Consider the following 21,863-nt stretch of genomic DNA (forward strand, 5'->3'; position numbering starts at 1 on the left):
CCCTTACTCTTAGACAAAATGTGTTATATTTATGTAACACATGCATAGAGTTGATTTTTAATGTATCGTGTGATGTAAATCACACTGGAGCCTACTATTTAATTACATCTTTCTTATCTTTTGTTCAATCCAATCCATCCAGAATGGTCTAAGAGCAAAGTGAAATGACAGACAATGATGAGTAGCTAATATCAACAAACTAATTTAGTGCCTCTACTGTGTTTAAAAAACCCATTTACTACTATGGTTAATGACTTCAAATTGGGGTAACAGTCAAATATGATAAGGAGTATTGTATTCTTCATTCATAAAAAGATGCTTGAATTTTGATAAATATTTAGCAGACTAGAAAACTGTATTCCAAAAAGGAAAAAAGCTGATGTTCAGCTTGTATAGTACAGCTATGACAAACAGAAACTCCCTTTTGGTACACAGTTCTGAATTAAGATAACATCGGAAGATGGAAGCCATTGCTGCTTGTAGATACCACTCTCTCACTCAAGATGATATAGCTTCCTGCTCTTCCAGCTTTTGAAATCACACATGAGACACTGACAGATACATAAAAAAATGCTCTTCAGGGTCAGACCATCAAGTCCAGTTTTCTGTCTCCAACAGTGATAATAGGACAAGCTCTACAGGGAGAATGTACAAGACTGGACACTTTCTACAGTCCATCTCCTTCACCAATGCCTACAATTATTTTGCTAGAGGTGTAAGAGGTAGATCTATGCTGAGTGCTTTTAGTATCTATTTATGGACCAATTGTCCATGTATTAGTCTTAACCCCTTTTTACAAATTGACTGATATTTGCTGCTTCTAAAGTCTTATGGCAGCAAACCCCATAAATTCACTATTGCTTTCCTTTTAACTGTTTTAAACTAGACACACACTTTTTGCACTGAGCAGTTTCTACTTGTGCTGCAGGATTTAATGAATAACAGTTCTGCATGCAGTTTGTGCACTGTTTACAGTTCTGTAAAACACAGTTATAAACCATCACTCCTAAGTTGTCTCTTCTCCAAACTGAAGAGCCAAGCCATTTTAGTCTCCCTTCACAAAGTACATTCTCCATCCCCCTAACCACTTTAGCTGCCCTTACATGTACTTTCTCTAATTCCACTATATTTTCTTACTGCGACCAGAACTGTACGTAGTACAGTCTAACCTACAGTATTAAAAGGTTTTCTTTTATAAAGATTGTTTCAGCAAAGAAGACAAAATCAAAATTTGTTAAAATAAAAAGCATTTTTCCATGCTACCTTTTAGAAATGCTTTACTGTCATGTTTTTCTTTCCATCTTTAGAAATAATCCAAAAAGGCTTTCTTTCCTGAATTGTGATCACTTACACAGGAATTTCTGCGAGACAGATCAAAGTATCTTTGTACTCAAAATCCCAGACCTTGTTTAATTGCTTATTATAAAAAGATGGGATAATGTTAACATCTTCGACTTGCAGCATCTGTTTACTGGAATTAACACATCCCATTGCAGAATGCCTGATGTGATGCTTATGAGGTAAAAAATAAAAATAAAATAAAAAGGAGGAAGACATTTATTTCTCTTTCCTCAAATACCACTCCTGAAATGCTAAGATAAAGATTTAATACTCCTCTGTTAATGAGCTTTCACTACGATGTCCCAGTGAAATTGCTGCCAGTTAATTTAGACAAAATAATTATTCTGTTGGGGCCATTTCCATACTCCACATTATGTAATGTACCACTGAGACAAAGAAGAGAGACAGCAGTTCAGATCTATTACATCAAACTTGGTTTCCTAACCCTGAGGGCTGTTCAGCCACAAGACTAAAGTGTAAAAGAAGAAACTACACCTACACAAACTTAAAAATCTAACATTGAAAAATGGAAAATATTTGGTGAATTCAAACTAAGTCCATTGTTAGCTGCAAGTCATATTTTTTGGCAAGTGAATTATGTCTTTATGCCTCACTCAGTTCTAATGAGTTCCTTCTAGAAGTTTAAACTGCTATGAGAAATGTGGTGAAATGTCTATCTTTTGATAACTTCCAAGCCAAACCAAAAATTTTACAATTAACTAAGGTTTAGAAATGTTCCAACTATATGTAGAGGGAAAGGAATGCCAGAGCAATTGATTTCTTGGCTGCTTAGAGGGAGAAAGAGACAGACTGACGCAAAAGGAATGGAAAAAAAAAAAGAAGAAATCTGGGATGGAGAGAACAAAAAGATCTTTAGCACACTGCCTTGTAAAACCCAAACTACCACCCAGGATTTCTTACGATGCTCAACAATCCTTCTGATTTAGGGGTGAAGCAGTTCTAGATCCCTTTATCACAGGACCAAGTACCACTATATTGATCAATCTGTATAATGTGTCAAAATTCACTATTTATAACATTCCAAAGCTTTACTTGTTGAAAAGTCTTGTTAACTCTAAAGATTCCAGTCCTGCTAAAGTTGTTCAGAGGAGTCAATAAGGCTCTAGCCTGCCTTGTTCATGTGTTTGTTTCTTTAATACTTGAGAATTGTATTGAAAAAAGCTATGATGAAAGAATATCATATTCAACAGTGTGAGGCTAGAAATGCAGCAGCTAGATCTGTTTGTGCAATGTCCCTCTGCCTTTAAGTGTATTTTTTCCTGTCACTGAGTGTCTTCTTCACACTTTTCATGCTTATCCCCTGAGCAGTACAAAACCTTTGCACTGACTTAGTCCATTTGAATGTATGCTTCCTTTCAACATCTTACATAAAATTAAACTGCAAACTAGAAAATAATTCAGATCTGTACATATTTCTCACTAGAGAAAAAACTTCTCACATTTCTGGGTGTTTTAAAGATTTTAAAGAAAAAAATATAAACTTTTAGAAGATTGTATCAATGTATTTTTGGGGCAAAATATTAAAATTGTTACTAGGTGTTTCTAAAATACTTAATTCAGAGGCATACACAGCTCCAGCCTACAAGGGTACATAGGTCAGTGGTACAAATGTTCCCTGTGATGCTGAAACATGCGGTCCTGCAAACTAAATCTCCTTTATTTTTCACCCCAGTAAATTTTATTAGCAGAAGAGCATGAGATCCAGTTTTAAATAAGCTCTTAGGCAAAACTGTAACAAAAAACTTCTGCATTAACAACAGCACACAGAAATGTAAGTTGTGTAAAGTAAAATGTTAAATTCTGAAAGTGTTTAAAATAATCAATTTAAAATAAATAATTGTTTCTATAATATTAGTATCAACAAGAATGTTTAAAAATTACAATTTGTCCTTCTGCTTTTCAATTTAAATGCAATGAGATTTAACGAAGTCATATTTTAGAGTAAAAAAGACTGAAATTTAATATAAAATGGTAACTTTATTTTGTCATTTTATTATTAGAATATTCTGTCACTTCCACTGTCATCTGCCTGACTACTGTCCTACAGTGATTCAGTATCCTATAAAGCTGAATGAATAAAAATAGAAACATCTGCTAGAAAACATGATGATTGATCATAAAGACTAAAGAAACCTAAGAAAGTGAGGAAACACTGAACAAGAATCAGAGAAAGAAACCCAAAATAAGATTTTTTTTCTCTTCTAATGGGCAATATGCTGTATAAAAAATCTATTGAATTAGTTTTTCATTGACTAATGGTAGTGGCTAGTAACAAGAAGATTGGGTCTTCCATCCAACCCTTTCAGATTTAGTATATTCAAGAGCTGATAATAATATTACTTATTTAACATTTGATTCTGCAAGGTGCTAAGCACTATGATCGTCAGTGCACTTGCATTCTTAGGTAATTTTAAGCAGGCAAGTAGCCCACATGAAAGCATCATCATGGCTTTCGTAATCATATGATGAATCACATTATTGAATCCAGACAAGAATGTTCAGAACCTTGTACAATCAAGTTAAGGGCTTTACATGAAGTGAAAAAGGCAATGAAGACACCCTGAAGAGTTTATAACTATCAGTTTAAGGAATATTAATGTTTTTATTCCAAAAAATCCCCCTGAATGTCTGTGAACACATTTTCTTTCATGTATCATCCTCTTCTGTTACTAATTCTTTGGATACTTTACTGCTGTTATATATCTGACTAGCTCTATTTTTTATAGACCCATAAAGAAAGGCAGTTGGGTCTTGCGGGAGTGGGGGGAGAAAAGGGGGAGCAGAGGAGGAGAGGGGATGGTGGTGATAAAATGTAATTCCTCCGAACACCTGCTGAGTTTAATTGCACTACAGCTGCTGCTGATTGTAAGTGGGAAAGGGAGATATAAGGCAGAGGGGGAGGTGGTGGTGTTACTGACTGATTGGCTGTCGTTACATCCAGTTTTATTGTCTTTTTTTACCCTTTCTGTATTATTCTTACAAGTTAAAAGAGTCTCTGAGTCTGAGGGATTAGGGACCTAAACCAAAGAGGAATCTTATGATCTGTGAGCAGAATGAGATGTGGTGTTTCCTGGATGAAGACATCTGAAGAGAGCATATGTGAACCTCAAGAGCAAGACTGATGATCCCAACAGACAAATTGCCACAGTATGCAGCATTCACTAGAATGAAAGGTTTATAGGTGAGATATTTAAAGAGGTCACCACGCCCAGAGTATGTGGGTCTGCAATGAAATAGAAGACAGTGCTTGAGATGAAGGAGCTGTGGTCATTCAAAAGGGATAGCAAACCATGCAGAGAAATTTTCAAGCAGGTTCTCATTCTGCAAGAACTTAAAGATAACAAAGTATGGTGGGTTTGTAGCATCAAGGCACTGTGGAATAAATCCCTGTTCACAAAATTGATAGAAATGAGTACTGAAATCTGGACTGCTGTAATCTGATAATTGCTGGGGACAAACTGCTCTAATGCAGAGAAGCATGATGCACATAGTTGTGATTAAAAGGCTTTATTTTGTAATATGTCAAAGACATGACAGAGCATTACAACTGGGTAACTGCCTAAGAAAACAAAATAAATCAATATTACTCATATCCCCACATTTTGGGTTACTTTGTAAGTTGCTGCAAAACTAAGAAGTGCTAACATTGATGTTAAATGACTTTTGGGAAAGTCTAGAGAGCTGTCATTCGGTGATAATAGATGTGGGAGGAAGAATTTCCTTCAATTTGGAGCCTGAAATACAGGACTCCTAATTTTCAGAATTATAATAGGCAAAACATTAGTTAAACATAGCAGTTGAATTTTTTTGAGAATTTACTTTATATGTATTTTTGACTATATAAATAAAAAACTGACTATGTTTAAAATAAATAATTTTTGGGAAATGTTTACCCAAATAAAAAATCTGTAGATGATTCAACTGCCTATTACACGGAATATGAGCTTAATTATAAGTGTCTGTGAAATAGGGACAGTAAGAAAATGCAAGCTTGGAGAATACAAATGTTTGTGATACATACAGTAAGAACACACATTGACATATGATAGTACTAATTAATCAATTATCCAATTAAAAGGGAAGAGGAAAAAGATGGGATAATGTTTGCCTGGATTAAAAAACTACAAATAATATCTGCAATATCTCCTAGATGAAAAGGGAGCTTGAGCTGGCTTAAATGATCTTGAGCCAGCTTTTCCACCACTTGAAAATTTGACACACAGAAAAGTAAGGTCTTTACATCCTGTTATACAGCAGGAAAAGTCCAGGAGGTAGGAACTACATAGCTGTAAACATTTTGCTCTCTAACATTCATTCTATTTGGTACTTCAATATCTAGCCAACCCTCCTGACAGTGTCAGTATCTCTTCATTTGGCATCATGTATCCAGCTTGTTTAAAGCAGGCTGAGATCTCACTGGTGTTATTGAAGTTTTGCAGTCTGATTGTTTCCTATCTGATGTGCCTTTTAAAAGTTTTCAGAAATGAGTTAATTTGCCAAGTTGGAAGACATCTTTTCATCAATTACTTTGATAGGGTGTGATCTCGACTCTGATTTCACGTACATGTATATGTAGAGCCGCAAAATATTATTAATTAATGAGCTGTCATTCTTTATTGCTGAACCCATCATTGTATTCATTGTTTGCATACCGGTGTCCTGACTGCAAGCTAGGAAGAGACACACAAAATGCAAAACTTTCTATTTGCGTAATGCTAATTAGAATTTTTAAATTTTTTTATATGCTGAACTCACTGATCAAATCCATTGAACAATTTCTATAATTCCATCTTCATTAAGGTTGCCATTCCAAGTACAATTTATCTGCTCTGCTTTGATACTAAAACTAATTAATTAATTTTGAATTAAATTGATTTCTTAACCTACAGATTGACTACTGAGGAAATACAGGAAATGTAAAGAAATCAAACATTTTCATTTGCTACTACAAATATTGAAATTCTGACAGTTCTCAGCTGTTATAACGAATGAAGAAAGAATATTTTTAGTCTGGGAACTATGTGGACTATGGAACAAAGGTTCTATTTTTTAATACAGCTCTCCAGGTTGCAAGCTTCTTGTTGAGACTCTTAACATAGATTGTTTATCTTTCTCTCTCTTTGATCAGTCTAATTAAAAGCCCTCATTACGTCTTGTTTTCAAGAGACATAATAGCATCCCTTTTCATCCCAAATGAAAAGCTTTTTTTTTCATAATGTATTAGTTTTTCATGCTTGCTCCTTACAAAAAAAAAGAAAATCCGAACAACAACCAAAAAAACACACCAAAACCAACAATGACAACAAAACAAACAAACTTCCTCAGACTTTGGAAGTCAAAAGCTTACTGAGGAGCAATCACTATGAAGACCTGAGAAATCCTTTTCCCATGTTGGCAAAAACTCTACTGAGAACTTACTCTCTTAATTGCTAAAACAGATTAACAAAAAAGAACACTTACATTAATAATTTATGAACATAGAGGAAAGGAGATTGCAAAATTTTTCTGGACAGGATGCTTTACTGCTGGACTGTCATAGAACCATGGAGTCACATAATCATAGAACGACTTCTGTTGGAAGGGACATTAAAGTCATCTAGTTCCAACCCCCCAGCCATAGGCAGGAACATCTTTCATGAGGCCAGGTTGATCAAATTCCCCTCCAACCTGACCTTAAACTCTTCCAGAGGCTGGGCCATCTATAGCTTCCCTGGACAGCCTGTTCCAGTCTCCCATGACTGTCATCACAAAGAATTTCTATTAGGAGCCTCCAAAGCTGTCTCTTGTCCAAGCTGAACAAGCCCAGGGCAGGTCCAGTCTCTGACCAGTTGGATCACCTCCCACTGAACTCATTCCATAATAAGAATCTCTCTTGTAGTTTCAGGGTAAGGGTGGGGAGGTGGGAGCAGTACAATCTGCACAATTCTAGACTACATCTTACAAATACCAAGCAAATAATCACACCCTCATCTACTGGCTGTGCTCCTGCCAATACAACCCAGGATGCTATTGGTTGCCTTCACTGCCAGGACCTGCTGCAGGCTCGCATCCAACTGACAGTGAAGAGCCACAGATCTTTCCCAGCAGAGCCACTCCTCAAGCAGTCCATCCCCAGCCTGTACCAGTGCAAGAAGTTCTTCCTTCCCAGGTTCAGAACTTAAGTCTTTGTCCTTGCTGAATATCACAAGGAATGTCTTTGTCCATTCTTTTGGCCTGTCCAAGTCCCTCTGAATGGCAACCCTTCCTGAGTTCATTGACTTATCCGCCCAGTTTTATGTCATCTGCTGACATGGTGAACAAGCACTCTATTGCTTTCTCTAGGTTATTGATAAAGAAGTTAAACAAAATGGATCTCAATACAGAATTTCATAATTCTCCAGTTCCTGGTCCCCACTACCAGCCTATACATCCAGTTTTTTAGCTATTTACTAGCCACATATCTGGACTGCAATATTATAAGTTGAACATGAGAATACTCTGGAAGACAGTGCTGCTAGCCTTCCCAAATTCAGGATAAATTACACCTATTTCTCTTCCCTTATCCACAAATACAGACACTTTAATATGGAAGATGATCAGATTGATCAGGCATGAATTACCTTCTCTAAACCATGCCAACTTTCCCTAGTATGATTCTCCTTTAGGTGCCCAGAAGTGTGTTACAAGAGGACTTGCTCCGTGATTTTTCTAAGGATTGAATTAAATGAAATGAAATTAAATTAAATTAAAATAATCTGTAGTTCCCTAGATATTTTTATGCTCTTGTTTGCAGATTTGTGGAACATATTCTTTCTTCTAATCTTTGAATGTTTCTCCTAAATTTTATGGTTTGCCAGATGGCAGAGGATGATCTTGCAAGGACATCAAGTAGTCCTTTCAATGTGCTTGTATCCAGCCCATCAGTTCCCATGGACTTTTATGGGTTAAGTTCTCTCCAGTTATCACTAACTCACCCACTGACGATACTTCTTGAATTCTTTTATTAATCAGAGACTGGGGAGACTGACAAGGAAAGTATTGACTACCTGAGCCTTATGTGTCTGCTAAATCATCCACTCCATTTAGCATAGGAAAATCTTTTTGTTCAATCTTTTGTTCAATCTCCTTGTTCAGTCTTTTACAACTATAGCATTAGAAGTTCTCTGGTTGCCCTCAATGTCTGTCACAAGGCTGAACTCCAGCTGCATTTTGGCTTTCCTGACACTATCCCTACACTGGTTGGGCAATGTTTTTAGATTCTGCTGTTGAATTCTGTCCCTTTTTTGGTCCCCTGTGTTCTGCTGTTAGAGGTTGGAGCACTATCAGGAAAATCCTGCTTAGCCAAACAGGTCTCCTGATACATCCACACCTCTGTTTGATACATCTACACCTCTGTTTGAGTATCAGGACTGTTCTTACACCTGAGGATAATGCTTTCTTGAGTGCCCTTACCTTTCAGATCTGTCTTCAAAAGGATTGTATCTATCAATTCTCTGTATAAGGTGAATATTTATAATAGCAAATATCTAACTGGGGAGGGCATAATTCCCACAGATTGCCAGCTACAAGGCCTATAACTTTAAAATATGCATTAATTAATTCCAAAATTATGTTATAAATGTGTGTTTGCATTAAAATTTAACAATGTGAATATTACTTCTAGCTATTCTTTTGGAAGCATCACACATAGGTATTTACGATAGAGATACCTAAATCAGAATCAGTCACATAAATTCCCTGTATGGCCAATGAAGAAAAGTAAATTACTCTGAAAGACAAACTGTTAGTCTAAAAGAGGCAACCAAAATAATCTAGGAACATGGTCCTGTGGTATCTCTCATTGTCTTTGAGTTAGAAAACTAATTCATGTGTAGACAGTCACTTGGCACGATGAACCTTCATACAAGTTATACACCTTTAAGAAAACAAAAGAACATGTCATAATAAAGTATAAATATGCTCTATACACATTTCCTCCCTTTCTTTGAAACTATTGCAAAATTAATTTCTAATTACTTCTACTTTTTACTGAATTTGCTTGTGAAATACACCTGGAGTTTTCTTCCTTAAGTCAATTTTTTTTACAGAAGTTTCTATCTGAAAATTACCTGGGCATTAACTTGACCACAGGTTATGTTTTAATTTTATTGTTTTGCTAATCTATTTTTAAAATGTTACTGACATAAAAGAAACAAAAATAATTAATTTATAACAAGCATCCTTAAAGGTATCCATAAACATCTTTAGAAAAGGCTGAAAAATTATTTTTACCTCTTGAATTATCTTAATATAAGAAAGACACCAGTGGGAATTGGTGACTCTTGGTTTGTTTGGGGACATGGATTATTTTTAGCAAGGAGAGTTTGCCAACCATAGCAGAACCGGAAATAGAGTCTAATGAAATTTTGAGCTGCAATGTAGGCTAATGATACTTGAAAGTGACATGGTTATATCTCAACAGGATAGCACTGGCTTAGCCTAAATGTCAGGAGCTTGACAGGCAAGTATCATAAAGATACATGTCAGTCACCTCCAGTGCAAGAATAAGTGATGAGCATTGTCAAGAATGCCCTTCATTTTTCCTTGGCAATTAAAGCAAACAGGGGCCACAATGTCTGCTCTGCTGTTCCATTCACTTTCTCCTTTCTCCTATCTAAGCACTTGCTGTTTCATTCTCTTGATTAACAAAACAGTAAAGTGAAGATAAGAAATGAAGAGGAAAGTAGTTAAGTCTTCTCATTTCAGTGGTACTGACCCATTTTTTTACATAGACATGTGAAAGGAAAATTGTGAAGTTCCAGAGTGCTTACAACCTTGTTATTTTTTCCACACTGTCCTATTTATATTCAAAACTTAGTAACCCTGTAACACTGACTGCGGCAACAAAGTGGTGAGTTCTGGTCCATAACCTAATCCTCACCATCATTTCTGCCCTGAGCAGCTGAGATACATAAACCATGGAGGAAAGTCAGCAGTAAGTTCCTTATCAGAGAGGAGAGCAAGGTGAAAATCATGCGAGCTTCACGTGAAAACTAAGGAAACAAGACTGGGGAAAAGAAATAACCAGAAGAAATAAATGCTAGGAAGAAGCACAGAAATTAGAACTGCCACAAACTGAGAGGTGAGAATACCAATCAGTTGTCTAAATCAACAGCCAGCTTGTTTCAAACTTTGTTCTCCCAGTGAGAGCTCATATGCCTGGAGCTGTGTGAAATCAGAGGCACATTGCCAGGATGGCAAGGAACTGCCTTCATGCAGCCTCCTACCTCAGTTAAATGTTCCCTCCTCCTGTTGTCTTACAAGGGAATAGGTAGCTATGACACTGGATTACTGCCAAAGTCAAGGTGTATGCATCACCCTGGCAAACTGTGATTCATTATACCCAGGAGCAGGATGCACAGTAGATGAGCAGCATTATTTCTAGCCAGAGCTACTCACTGGCTGATAATGAGAACATCGCCTTAGGGGAACTCAGCTGATTTTCTTTTTCCAGTTTCTGCACCAGCCTGATTCCTTCCTACGCTGCCAACTATGGGCAAAGAAGAGATGATTCTTGCTCCCATGACTTCATGCTTGATTTAACCCACAAACCAAAGTGCCCCAAGGCTCTCCAAGTTTGGCTTACTAACTGTTCTTGCAATTACATATAATGTGTTCCAATGTTTCAGTTTTCTCGAAGCCAGGAAAAGGAAACCTCCACAGAGCCCATCTACTCAAGCAAGCCTATCACACAGATAAACATGATCTCACTGAAAAAAGCAAAGAAGGCATCCAGCCCTACAGACACAAGTCTAAGACTGTAAACAGATTCTTGCCTGCCAATTTATCCCTACAGGAAATTTTCTCCAGCATAGACCCTTGCCAACAAATAGAAAAATGGAGATGCTTTGCAACAGGCAATCAAAGCCTGGAAGCATCAACAGTGTTTCACTGGCTTGGAAGGCTTTAACTGCTGGGACAGTCTCGTCAATTCTGTTATCTACATCTCAGACACATTTTACATGTTCCTTTTCAAATACCTAATAGAAAACAAAGGACAATTAAAAATGGGTAGATCTTTTGTGCATCTGACCATCAGCTAATTTCAGCTTATTCTGTAGATATTTTGCACTTGCTTGGGTAATAGTTTAAGAGATTTTTGGCTTATGACCCAAATTAAGGTTATCATGGGTCATGACAGCAAAAGATCAATAGCAACAATCACATTTGTAATGACATTACTCACATCAGTTAGTCTTTGATCATCAGTGAAAACATTTAACAGCTATTAAGATTTCTTGGAAATTTTTTGGCCAGAGACCCCACTTTAAACCTGGTGCTCCACTAAAATTCACTAGGTCTGGAATTCAATGATAAGTCTACTCTGCAGCCTGAGAAGGATAGGAAAAAAGGGTGTGGCATACCTCATTCAAGAGGATATACCATATTTACAAAACCATGAATAAATATTGAGGTTTTACTGAGTCTTATGGCAAATAACACCTCTTTCCTAAATTTTGGCGTCCAGCATTTTCTTTGTGGATATGTCAAGCCAATATATCCATGCCAAAGTACTTGGAGAAAACTAATAGCTCTCAGGCCTTGTTTTTTCCTATGGTTATATTTATTAAAGAGAAATCTGCTGGCAGTAAGATGCTTTGTGAGTCTGAAACTAATTCTGGATATGTTTGTGTGAAACTTACCTTCCTCATACTGTATTTCTTACAGCACTGCTGGACATTTCACATCTACTATATAGCTTTATGCAATTCTGTTTTCCAGCTTTTGAATCAAAAATTCTTGACCTTGAAATACTTCAGAGCAAGCACTATTTGCTTGCTGCATGAATACTTTTGTCATCACTAAGCATTTCACCACCTGCCTATTGATAAACAATTGACAACTACTCATGGCCACTTAACAAGATTGGTTAATGAGAATACTTTGCTATTGCTCCTGCAGATTTTACAATCACATAATAATTTGATTAGTTCACTGATAATAGAAATATCTATTTCTTAGAGATAAGCATTCCAACTGAGTAAAGTTAACCCTACAACTCAAGAAGAGCAAAAACGTAGTAGTAACTTGAATTGTAGTAAGAGGACAGGAAGAAATTGTATAAGGGTTCTTATTAAATAAATAAATAATTTAAACCCTTCAAAGAAAAGAAGATATGACTTAGAAATAAACTAATTGCTTTATAAAGTAGGAAAACCTGTTGTGCCTGACGCTCTCAAAGTAGATAACCATAAATAAATGAAGACCATTATGTTGTGAAATGATACCCAAGGTAAATAAACGTGAAGGGCAGGGAGTAGGGAAACCTAAAGTTAAATTCCAAATCTCTTCAGCAACCATACGCAGGCAAGTGGTAAAAGAGAGGATTTTTTTCACAATGAAACGACCTTGAATATGGCTTGAAATTGAGGTCAGCAACTTCATGCAGGGGTTGCAATTGTCTCAACAGATCCCAAAAACTGTGTTTGAGTTTTGGTTGAGTTTTCATAACACAATATCATCGCAACTTTGAAAAGAATTTAGGAGATTTCTGTGATACTGCCTTGCCTTTCTGCTCAACAGTCATGTATATTCCCTTTGGTCTCAGTCTCTCTCCTGTCTTTTACCCTGGAAACATGCTCTAATCCTTGCAATCTTTTAAAATAAATGGATACGGTGAGATCTTGTCAGTCATCTGTATAATCAATAAAAATTCTGGAACTTGGTTTAAAAGACATTTAGGTGGAATTTTCAAGTGAAGTCCTTCTCCTGGTGAAACTGATTAGAATTTCTTTCACTTCTTTTAGGGGTCATTGTTTTATCTTTATTTCTATAATCCTCATGTCAGCAATGGTTCTTCATAAGAGAGGTATGAAAGTGCGCCTGCTTTCCTTGTTAAATTGCTAGAAGTAAAGAGTCTTGGTCTAAGTATAGATTACCTAAGCGACATCTCCATTCAAATAACAGTACCATATACAAAGAAATTCATATTCAATTTACAGTATTATTGAATTTTTTATACCTAGTATACATAATTTTCTTTTGGTCATGTTGCCTACTAGATTGTTTTCAAATAAAATGTTGATTCTGTGCCCTACTTTATCACTTCTGTGCCCAGTTCTCCTTATTCTGATTACTAGCTGCTTACTAGTTCTACCTGCTTCTCATCACTGCTTTTCTGTAGTAGAAGAGATGACAGAACCTTATGGACCTCCATGTTAAGTGACTGTATCTTTTTCCCAGCCTGATGCCCTATGTTCTCAAAAAAAAATAAAGTACAAATTGAATCTTAACTGGATTATGCATGCTATATTCTTACAAGTTCAGACCACTTACATTGAAGTTGTGGTCATTGAGAAATAATTAAGCACTCTGTGTCTCATAACAAAAATATTCTTCGGGAAGTACAGGTAAAACAGCATAATAGTGTAGTTCATAAGCCATCTTTAAAAACAAGATTTTTTAGTTGCCAATACCAAACTCTTTCACAAACTACTTCCTGCTTCAAGGTCTCTTGCCAGGGTAATGAGATGCTCCATCATGGAGTTATATATAATTCTGTCAAAATAATCTTAGAAAGTATATAATTTTGAATCATTGTTGGAAGTAGAGACATGAACAACTGCAAATGTGTTCTTCTAAACTGGGAATGTAATATAGAATTAAATGCAAATGACTACGTTAATGCAACATTATGATTGAGATATGACACAAACAAATGTCATTAAATTCCAAGTATGGTTCCCACAGCAACTGTAATTCTGCTGCTTTGCACTTTCTGTACATATTATATTGTATTTCTGTGCCATATACTGTGCAGTATTAACTTCACTGTATTTTCATATATTTGCACTGTGACTGAGTAATGGTTGTTCTGGGAAAACAAACTGAGTTTCTATTTTTCTTAATGTAAAGTATCTACAATAATGTTGCCATTTTTTCCCTATGCTTACTTTCTTTTGTTTTTGCTGTCTTGTTTGAGTTTTTTGAAAGAAGACAGTGTATCATTTCAATGTATATCACCTGGCTAGAAGTCATTGCTTTTGCAGGTAAGTATGTTTTTGAGCTATACTCTAAGCCATGAATATGCTTAAATAAATTTTATTTCACTGGATATTAGTCAGCTTGATTTTTTTTTTTTGCACTTTTGGCCTTTTCCTTTCCAATAACTAAAGTTTGAGCTTTAGTTTCAAATCAAGACAGAGGTCTTAACAGGAAAAAAAATTCATGTGCTGTATCTATATTTCCACCACATTAACCTGCATATAAGGAAAGATCAGCAAGAACTCAGCTGCTATCCTGAGGCTGTGACAGCAATTTGAATTTAACTGGTTCATTAAGGTGAAATTTTAGACTGACTATCTAATTAATATTCACAAACTCAAATTAATAACAGCATAACAGCTTAAGAGAAAAAGAAATGTCTTGCATGGGTCAACTTTATTTTTCCCAATTTGCTTTAAAATATAGCTTATACATGCATTACTCCAAGAGAAAGATTAACCATATCATACATTACATTTGCTACTTGCTTGTATCACATTAGAGTGATACAACTTTTCAGGAAAATAGATTAGAAGTTTTAAACAGGCATATTTTCAGAAGCCCTGTGTTAAAATAAAAATTTTTACCATTTGAAGAAAGAACCAATTTAAATAATTTTTTGAATTCCAGGAAAGACATGTGCATAGTCCTTTAAAAGATGTCTGGGGAACAGGGTTTATTAGAGGCTGCGCAATCACCAACCATAGGAAGTTCAACAGGGGAAAGTGCCTGGAGTGGGGCAACCGTGGGTATATGGACAGACTGGGGAATGAGGTGCTGGAGAGCAGTGCCAGGAAAAGGACCTGGGGGTACTGTTCAATGGCAAGTTGAATGGCAGTGCCCTGGTAGCCAGGAGGGCCAACCCTGTCCTGGAGGGCATCAGGGACAGCATGGCCAGCTAGGCAAAGGAGGAGATTGTCCCACTCTGCTCAGGGCTGGGGCAGTCTTACCTTTAGTCCTGTTTTGGGTGCCACAATATAAGAAAGGTATAAAGCTGTTGGTAAGAGCCCAAAGGAGGGACACAAGGTCGGTGAAGGGCCTTGAGAGGAAGCCATATGAGGGGTGGCTGAGGTCACTCGGCTGGTTCATCCTGGAGAAGAGGAGAGGGAGGGGAGACCTCAATGTAGTCTACAACTTCCTTGTGAGGGGAAGTTGGTTCAGCAACTGCTTTGAAACTGAATGTACCTCACTAAAATTAAGGGAAGTTTCTGAAATTTTTAAATAGCCGTTTTCAACATTTTTGCCATATATAGCCTCATTATATCTCAATGTAATTAAGTGGTCTTAGGAAATGTTTCTAAACATCTACTCATGTAGGCTATAATTCTGTATAAGTCTATAATTTGCTGAAATTCCTGAAAGGCAAGCTCATGATAATGGTGTTTTATAGATAAAAGAGCACATAGTGGACAATATTTGCCCTGGAGTGCTTCCCTAAAATGCCCTGAAATGCTTCTTAGTTTTCCATTTCAGAGCTTACCTATGAAGAAAGTGAGAAAGAGAGAAAAAAGGTATTTCTCAAACTGTGGTAACTTGTGATTTACACTAGTCTGAGTATATAAACTACCTCAGTGTATAGTGGAAGAAACAAAAAGCAAGTAAGACACAGATAAACTAAATCACAAGATTTTGAAGACAGTAGCATGACATAGTTTAGAAAACAAATTACTGAGATATTATGAATGTCAGTTTGGTTTAACCAATTTGAGATTCTGATAATTGTTTTAATAATTCTGTTCTGAGTAGCTTTTCAAATCCAATAAAATTACCTATATTTTATTTCAAATTCTTGCCCATGGCAGACCTTGAATAATATTTCTAAATAAATGAATGAGATATTATGTATGATTTAAATAAATAATTATATTCAGTTGAAAGCAAACCTGTCTTTCAGCACTAAAAGTAGTAACAGATTTTTCTAAACTGATAGAATTGTGTTGTATGTTCTAACATCTTTGATTAAATACAGCAAGTGGGCTAAGATACTATAAAATATGCACCTGAGTTCTCCTGATGTAAGTTTACATTTCTGTTCCAAAACTTGTTTAAGTCTGTTATTATGCTCTATTTCAAAGGGTTTTTTAAAAATTTCTTTAATGAAGATATGCTATTTTTTTTGTAATGCTTGTATATATTTGGAGTTTTTCTCCTTTATTTTGTCTATATTTATATACTAAAGTACAGCTGAAGTTAGCAAAAGAATTACCTGCTCATAATGCAGAGTATTGGACAGGTCCAGCAACAGCTCTTATCTAGAATTTGAAGTTCATTTGTTTTGCGTAACAAATGGGAGGAATAAATTCATTTCTGTGGAAAAGGCAAAAAATACTTAGGACTTTCCAAAATTTAGGTGAAATAGTAGCTTGACATAATGATTTTTATTCAGTACAAAAATAATAACAGTGAAATTCTTGTTTCACACAAGTACTTCTGGAATCAAAGTTTACGTGACCAAAGAACAAGCTCTGTTTACACACAGAAACTCTTGTGGATTAAAGCTGAATCCTGTATGTCACAAAGAAATATGCAACTGGTGGTACATGTTCTAACAACACAATTTTCACACACACCTTTTTTTATGAGAGATCAAGAGGAAAAGAGACTTTGAGATTTAATCCTTGCAAAATAAATATGAAACAAAAATTTGGATTTCTATCAATATCAAATCCAAACAGCAGCCATTCAGAGCCATACATCTGTAAGCACTGTAGCATTTAAAGACATTCTTTTGAAGAAAAAATAGAATATATATCAAAATCTATAAAAATTAATGCAATAAAAGTATGAAAAGTCAAAATATATGTTGAAACAGAGACAGCATTTTAAATCATTTACTTCATGGAAATGAGATATTGGTGTCAACGAACATTTAAAAATGGATGAGCTGTTCAGGAGATGCAAACACAAATGCGCCTTGTGCGCTATAAAAGGTTTCAATTTTGCTATTTTCTAAACACAGAAAAATGTATCCCCCCCATTCAGAATATTGAATGTCTTATGAAAAGTGAAAGGTCATTTGTAACTGTCCAAAGGATTGATGGAGTTGAGATACCTCCTTGACCTTCACCCTGCACTCATAAAGAACAGTCTCAGATGACAGAGCATCAGGCAAGTTTTCAGAAAATGTCTTCTCTTATTTTATATTGCATAGCAGGCTTGTTACCTGATATTTTTCATAATTGTATGTCAAGATTTAATTACTTCATGTCTTCCCTCATTAAAAGCAAACTGTCATCTAATACCATTCAGCTATGTTTGTGATTTGCACTAATTCAAGCATTTCTGTCTGCATTTTGCCATTGTTTTCCATCTCAGTTTCTACAATAATTGCTTTGGAGGCCTACACAAACAATGTCAAGGTCAAGCCTCACAAATACAAAAATTCTTTTCCAATTACTTATTGTCAGTTAAGGATGCACATTATAAAAATTGGTTCAGAGGAGTTTCTTTTTTTTTCTTTGTATTCTAATCTTCACATAATACAAGTTGAATGAAAGCTTAAGTTAAGATGTTTAAACAGCAAACTTCAAAAACACTTGTGGAAACATGAAGTATATTAGATTTTAATCATTCTACAACATTTTCAATTATGTAGTGTATTAGGGAATTCACATATAAAATATACTATTAACAAGTGCAGGAAGTAAAATAAAGTTTACTCAACGTTAAATCCTTTTGTTGTTATATTTTTTCATTGTACCAACAGGGAAAGTCAAGGACATATAGCTTACTGGTCCACTTACCAAGAAACAAGAAGGCAAAGAATTAATTTATCAAGCTTCAGTATCAAGTGTCACTCTCCCTACTTTCCTGCAAAAAGCTTGAGAGTTCTGGGCAGCAATAGAATGACATGAGAAGACAGATGCAAGAAGAAAATAAAAGTGTTTCTGAAGATGATGGGGACACATTGGGGTAAATTAGATAATGATAGAGAAAAAAAAAAACCCTGAGAATGACTATTGTTCCTTTGCTAATTATTTTCTCATTCACAGAGGTATTAACATGAATATATTATGCTGTCTAAAAGAAAAAAAATATAATATTACTGTTTTGGAGAACCCAAGCTGACTTCACTTAAAAGTCAGAGGTTTAAATTTTATTTGGTATGTTACTTATTCTTGGAACATAATGAAAACTACCACTCTGTGTCCTGGCTGCAGAAGTACTTTAGATCCACCAGATGGGAAACCAAAATCATGCTAATCAATTGTTGTTTACCAATTTTTCAAATGCTAAATCCTTCCATTTTTCCATGCCAAAATGATTTCTTGACACTTTGATAAAAAATATGTCATGTTCAGACACCTGTTTTAAGAAAATCTCCCAAACTCATTATAATGAAGATTTAGCTTTCTTCTATATGGACTACAGCACCACAAACTATGGTCTCATGAAAAGGCATTGTATCATTTGTATTTTTTTTTCATTAATTTGTTCATTTTGTTGTATTTTAAACAAATTACTCTCTAATTTTTAGACATTGCAAGAAACAGATTTAATTCCTTCTTTTCACTCAAGAAATTCAAACCAACTTCTCCAATCTCTCATCCCTGGCTATGAACCAATAAGCTCTTGTGGAGGACAGAATCATAAAGCTCATCTTCTGATTTGTGAGAGAGTAATTCTCAATGGTTACTTAATTCCAGCAAAAAATACTCAAATCTTTGTTACAATTCTCTAAATATTTTTTAAAAACAAAAGAACTGCAAGCAAATATTGGTTTATTTCAGGAAGACACAAGTCTATGAACTGTTCAGGATGGAGTCTGCTTAACTTTTCCATAGCTTGGCTGCTGGGTCCCTAAAAATGAAGGTATAAGAAGGGGCTGGAGTATTTCAGTCAGTGAAAGAAAAATCATGTAGAATCCCACATTAATGAAATAGAAATCGCTATAATGACAGTGGAGAGGGAAAGAAGGGGTGGAAGAAAAATCTAAGCAGCAGTTTCTACAAGAGCAGACAATATGCTCACATTAGCAGGAAAAGCAGCAGCATTAATATATGTATGGTCTAGTAAAATTATTTCGATCCACAACTTCCAGGAGCCTAAACCAAGAGCTTCTGGTACTGCTCTAAATTTTCCCCAACCCCTGTGTTTCTGACTGAAAATGTCGGCAGGTTTTCTTCTTTATCTTCTTTTTTTTCACAGACATACTTTGCACTTCCAGGATTTTAACTGGCTTTTAGTCAGGTTCAAAAAGATTGCTCTACAGAATCCCAAATTTAAAACCTTTGAAATATAAAAATTTTTTGTTTACTGTGTCTTTTTGATCAGATGACTGGAACCAGATAAAGGTGACAAACTTTATTTTTTTTCTGTCATGTATGGAAATGATGACTTCTTATTATCTGTGGACAAATGCTTTGACTTAAAGAACAGATTTTTTTTTTTTTTATTATTACCTTTTGTCATTGGCTATGAAATCACAGTTAATAAGTTTCACAGATTGCAATAATACCCTTGAGAACCTGTGTGCTATCTGTCAAACATGTAATTTTAAGGTCTAATAATATGCAATATGTTTACATAAGTTATTGAAGTGCAGTTCTTTCCCAGCATAGGTATTTATTAAAAAAGCTAGAAGTGAAACATCTCAAAGCTAGTAGAATTTAATATATTTTTAAATACAAATATAAATGATAGAAGATACATTTATACAACATATGCAGCAAAATATGCTTCTGTAATGTAACAAAATTGTTTGTGGAGACTGCTATTACTGCAAGATCTTAAGGACATACGACATTATCAGAAGTGATCTAAAACTTGTTAAAGTCAAAAGAGGCCTTGGAGAGTTTTGTGAAGTGTCTATTGGAAAAATATTTAACTGGAAAACATGTGAGGATAAGTGTGTATGCTGAGGACTTGTAAATGCAATTTTACAACAATTTATTTTGGCTTTTATGAAAATGCAAGTGTTTTACATTTCTAATTTTTATTTTTAGATAGAACATGGATATCTAGAGAGGATGTACCTTTTACAGTAGAACTCAACACCAATGAATCCTTCAATTCCATTAAACAGAATAACACGTTAGCATGAGATAATGACTTTTCTATTTTATGCTACAATACTAGGAAATATAAAATTAAATTGATGTTTATGAGGTGCTATGCCTCTTAATACACTACAAATACAAACAGCATCACAGTAAAATAATAAAAAATGCAGTTTTTAACTTTATTTGCTGTTTCCCATTTAAAAAAATTATTATTTTTAATACCTTCAATGCTAACTGAACTAATCCTATTAACTATTGCAGAAGTGATTTTCTTTTGATTTTAGTTGTCCTTCTAGTACTCCTGGAAAGAGTTGGCTTGGGTTCCCGAGAAGCATAGTTAAGGCTAACTTTTATTATCAAAAGGATGAGGTAGTATGGGAGAAGGTGAGAATGTGGATCATTCCTGTGAAACAAAGAACATTGTAGAGGGGTAGGGAAGAGAGCTCTGGTGGCTATATTAGGGGTATTGGCAAGCAGAAGAAAGAAATGGAGGCAGTAATCCCCTGCTCCTGCATCCACTGTTCATCAGATGCTATCCTCATTCCTGTACAGCCCTGTTAACCCTTACCTGCATCTACCACTTACCTGAACTGACCAAGTGTTGATCCAGGTAAACTCATTTTGCTATATAAACTTTCATTGTTCTTAGCATAAGGGCATTGCAAAAGCATTTTTCCAGTCTTACAGAAATCTGAAAATTATTATATAAAATACTATATGACCCCTCATTAAAAAAAATGTCAGTGCAATACACTTTTATCACCAATATAATGTAAGGGTAACAAGGAAATGCCCAAAATGTTTGCCTCATGCTCACTTACAATCCTTTTGGCTAGTAGAGGCAAAATAAGTAATATATACCAAATCAATCTATTTCTAAGAGAACAGTTTCTTCTGCAATACTACTCTTAAACGTGGTTTATCCTTAAACAGACAAAAGTACATATGAGCTTGTGAACTACACCTGCTGGCATTTTATCTTCTAATGCAGATAATATACCTTATTTCACTAGTTAAGATTACATTTGCATCTTTTTTTACATTGCAGTAGCTTTCCAATTTCACTGTTGCTAAATTTAGTTTTCAAAAAGTCATGAAAATCACCCCTGTCAGAGCTTTATGGATGTCTTATAGCGATTCTTGGTGTAACATATCCTTATTACCTCAGTTGCAGACTTTCCATACTTAACATACTAGCCATGAAGTTAATTGTTGCTCCACTCCACTAACAGTAATGGTAGAATTTTTAGTTTCTTTACTTTAATGTTGGCCATTACATATTTATTTCCCTAATATATTATAAGACAAAAAGTAACAATAAGCAGCAGTTGCCAATTCTGTGTAGCTGTGTTGGAAAACAATCACCATGAAACTACATTTAATCCTGAGCTGGAAGAGTCATCTCTAGGTACAGGAGGGTAGCCCAGTTTCTTTGATCATTTATCTCTTTGAAATGATCAGCCGGGATGCCAATTAGAAACACAGTTTATCATTGTA

The sequence above is a fragment of the Geospiza fortis genome, unplaced genomic scaffold (assembly GCF_000277835.1).
Source record: "Geospiza fortis unplaced genomic scaffold, GeoFor_1.0 scaffold25, whole genome shotgun sequence".
NCBI lineage: Eukaryota > Metazoa > Chordata > Aves > Passeriformes > Thraupidae > Geospiza > Geospiza fortis.